This window comes from Cajanus cajan, chromosome 2 (assembly GCF_000230855.2).
Source record: "Cajanus cajan strain Asha chromosome 2, NIPB_CcT2T_4, whole genome shotgun sequence".
Lineage (NCBI taxonomy): Eukaryota > Viridiplantae > Streptophyta > Magnoliopsida > Fabales > Fabaceae > Cajanus > Cajanus cajan.
The window spans coordinates 61329696-61334265 of NC_138518.1; positions in this window are offsets into that span (position 1 = coordinate 61329696).

Below are 4570 nucleotides of genomic sequence, written 5' to 3' on the forward strand. Positions count from 1 at the left end.
TAAATCTATCTTACTGAACACACAAGCTCCAACTAGTTGATCCATAAGGTCATCTATCCTAGGCAAAGGATACTTATTCTTAATGGTCACTTTATTCAGTTGCCTATAGTCTACGCACAACCTCATGCTCCCATCTTTCTTCTTAACCAATAAAACAGGCGCTCCCCAAGGCGAGACACTAGGCCTAATGAATTGTTTTCCTTGTAATTCCTCTATTTGTCTCTTAAGCTCAACTAACTCTTTAGGGGACATCCTATAGGGTGCTATAGATATAGGTGGGGTACCTGGTACTAAGTCTATGCTAAACTCAATCTCTCTCTCAGGTGGTAAACTAGACACATCCTTAGGAAATACTTCTGGAAATTCTCTCACTAAGGGAATCTCATCTAGCTTACTATCAGCCTCAAGTGTTAAAGAGGCTAAGATCATGTACACTCTTTCATTGTCTTTTAAACAAGTTTTAATGTCAGCAGCACTAAGAAATTCCATACTCTTACATTCACCAAAGGAAATAGATTTCTCAAAGCAGTTTAAAAGGACATGGTGAGAAGATAACCAATCCATACCAAGAATTACATCTAATTGACTAAGAGGCAAACAAATTAAGTCAACTAGAAACTACTTATCAGAAACTGTCAAAGGACATTTCAAACACACTAGGGATGTAGTCACAGGACCATTAGTAGGGGTTTCCACAACTAAATCAAAATCTAACAAAGACACAGGCAAATTCAATTTTTGGACACAAGAGACAGAAATAAAGGAATGAGTTGCACCAGAATCAAATAGTACAACAAAAGGAGTCTCAGCTATGAAACAAGTACCTTGTATCAAATTTTCTGACCGAGAAGCTTCAGTACCACTAAGAGCAAATACTCTCCCCACAGTCTTTGGACGCTCAGTTTGCGAACCCGATCCAATAACACGTGTTCTTCGTGGTTCAAGACATTGGGTGCTGATGTGACCCTTGCCACTACAATTGAAGCAGGTAACTTCCCTGTCACGACACTCAGACTGATTATGACCAACAAGTCCACACTTCCAGCATCTTACTGAAGGAGTGGACACAGACCCTCCAACACTTCCAGTAGCACTAACAGTGGATCCTCTAGTAAGCAACTTGCTTTTATTAGCAGCAGCTTTACTCCCTTGAAATCTATTAGAAGCGGAGTAAGGCTTGCTCCTACCCGAAGTACTAGAACTCACAGCACGGATAGGACCTCCAACTCCTTTATAAAAAGCAGCACGAGCACGGTTGTCATGATCATAAATGCTGCACTTATTGACCAGAGTGGGAAAGTGATATATCTCCTGATAGTTAATTGCAGTTTTTACTTCCGGACGCAGACCATTTACAAATTTTATGCATTTAGCTCTTTCACCACCCTCACCATGGTAGTGTGTGCAATAACGAACCAAAGCATCAAATTTGGCAGCATACACAGCCACTGTGTCGTTCCCTTGATTCAGCTCAAGGAATTCCATTTCTTTCCGACTTCTCACATCATCCGGGAAATACTTCTCAAGAAAGACCTTCTTGAAGTTGTCCCAATTCAAGTGCACCCCTCCATCAATCATCCTCCGAAGTGCTCCTTCCCACCAAAAGTGAGCATCAGCAGTCAACATGAATGTGGCCAACTTCACCTTCTGAGCGATGGGACAATCCATAACATTGAAAATTTTCTCTATTTCTGTTAGCCAATTCATAGCAGCATCTGGGTCATATCCTCCTTTAAAGGTAGGTGGGTGATTTCGTTGAAATTGCTCCAACCAGTTAGGAGTAACTTCAGTCCTATTGTTATTATTCATAGCTTGTGCTAATGCTTGAAGAGCATCGGCAATCGCACGATCATTTCTACCAGCCATAGTCTAAGAAAATAATACAATCAATAAACATAATCAATCATCATACTAGCATACCAACAAGTTTTACAATCAATTCAGTCCATCATTCATGTACCAAATAAACATAGTAAACCAAATAAGCATAGTAAACTCATAACTCACGGTCGATTAGATCGACCTGCTCTGATACCACTAAATGTGACACCCTCTACCCCATTATTAATATACAACAAATGTAACAATAAAATATTTCTTTTCTTCTTTTTGGGTAAATAAAATCTTTCATAGTTGACAAATATTTCAAATATAACAAGGTAGAAGATTCACATTCGTAACTCATAAATCATAACTCCAGTGCAAAAATTATAAAAGAAAAGAAGTTAAGATTTTCAATACAATTTAGTGTAAAACAAGAAATCATATATATACAAATAACAATAAAGGAAATATAAATTAACTCCAGTAAAGGTGGCAGTGCCTCCTGGTTAGGAATTAATTTATACTCCCAAATCATATAATAAAAATATAACAAAAATGTACATCTTGGTCTTTTATCAAGAACGTTCAAATTACAATTCTTAACATATATTTTCCTTGTATTATACATGTTATCTACGTTATCTCTTCGTTAGAAATTACAAAAGAAGAGAAACTAAAGGTATAAAAACAATAACATATTAAACTAAAATAACTATGCCCCGATGTCACATCCTATCAGAGCATGCCCAATTGAAGCCTTTAAGCCTCATCACCAACATCCTCATGATGCTGATTATCTGCAACATAATTTAAAACATATACAAAAACAACAAGGGAGTGAGAAACATCTCACTCAGTTTCAGGTGCAGAAATAAAGGCTAGATAGCACCCACACACACAACAAATATAAGTCACTTATAAATAATACACATACATCATCAATATCACATATATATTCATTTATCATGCAATGATGTCATGATCTTGACTTATAAATGCATGCATGTGGCGCCATAAGGAAGTTTCACATATCATCACTGGTGACCCTAAGGCACACCTGGTTACATCACTGGTGACCCAAAGGTACACCTGGTTACATCACTGGTGACCCAAAGGTACACCTGGTTACATCACTGGTGACCCGAAGGTACACCTGGTTAGCAAGTTACATCGCTGGTGACCCAAAGGTACACCTTATTAGCAAGTTACATCACTGGTGACCCCAAGGTACACCTCGTTAGCAAGTTACATCACTGGTATGCGGCCTCAGCGGCACACCTGGAATAATATATGCGTATGATGCATGTCATACCATCATAATATCATTGACTCAATATTTAACTTGTTACATAATTTCATTTAGTACATCATGTCCTCATTTGTCATAGTCTCATAATCATAGTTTGTCTCAATAGTCAATTCTTAGGTCTCATGTCATTTGTCCATATTTCACATGGTCATGTCATCAATACTCCTCATAAGGTCCGCATAGGTATTCACAGAGATTCAGAGAGCATTCTTATTCATATTAAAACTCATGTATTATTAACATTAATTTCATATTCATTTATTACTTCAACAAAGAAAAAGGTAGAGTAAATAGAAAATCAGACAGAACAACGGCACTTTCAACAAAAACAAAGTAGAATAAATAGAAAATCGGACAGAACAACGGCACCTTCAACAAAAAGCAAAGTAGAGTAAATAGAAAATCAAACAGAAGAACGGTATCTTCAACAAAGAACAAAATAGAGTAAATAGAAAATCAGACAGAACAACAGCAAGGGATTGGGGGCCAATCCGACAAACAACTATCCAACAATTATCCCCACACCCCTGAGCGAGGTTCTCACTCCCCCCCTTACCTGGATAAGCAGGAGCTGGAACTTGGGCAGGGCCTCCTCTGGATTCTCTCTTTCATCCCTCTCTTTCTCTCTTTCTTTCTCTCTCTCTCTCTCTCTCTCTCTCTCTCTCTCTCTCCTCTTTCTCTCTCTAAGATTATCACTTCTTGCTCGGTATAAAATTTTCACCCGCCCTTGCCCTATTTATAGGCAAACTGGTGTACCCGGAACGGCCCGTATTGAATTCGGAACGGCCCGTTCCGGATCCTTCGAATTTGTGCAAATTTCTCAACTGGAACGGCCTGTTCCAAAATCGGAACGGCCCGTTCCCAAAAAGCAGAACGGCCCGTTCTAAAACCAGAACGGCCCGTTCTCAATCTCAGCAGAACGGCTCGTTCTCCCTCCGGAACGACCCGTTCTCCATACCAGAACGGCCCGTTCCAGGCCCGTTCTGGGACTACAAAAACCTCACATTTTCAACATTTGGAACGGCCCGTTTCACTTTTGAAACGGCCCGTTCCGGAACCCAAAATACCCCTATAACTTTATTAAAATTACGAAAATGCCATTAAAATAATAATAATAAAAATTTGGGTGTTACACCATTTACCAGCTATGTTAGGGGTGTGCGAGTCCCCTATGATGCCAGGATGATTAATCAGTTTCTGGGGACTGAGCTGAGGGCTGATGAGGCGTCTGAGTATGGCAACTACTCAACTGACACGATGGACCCTGTAGTGGTAGAGGCTGCCATCTGCATGCCTGGACTTGGGGATCTCCTTCCAGTGGTCAGGATTTGGTCTGCATTGGTGCATGCCAACATCCTCCCGTGCTCACATGTCTCCGACCTGCACTGGACCCAATCTATGCTCATGTACTGCATCATGACACAGAAGACCGTGGAC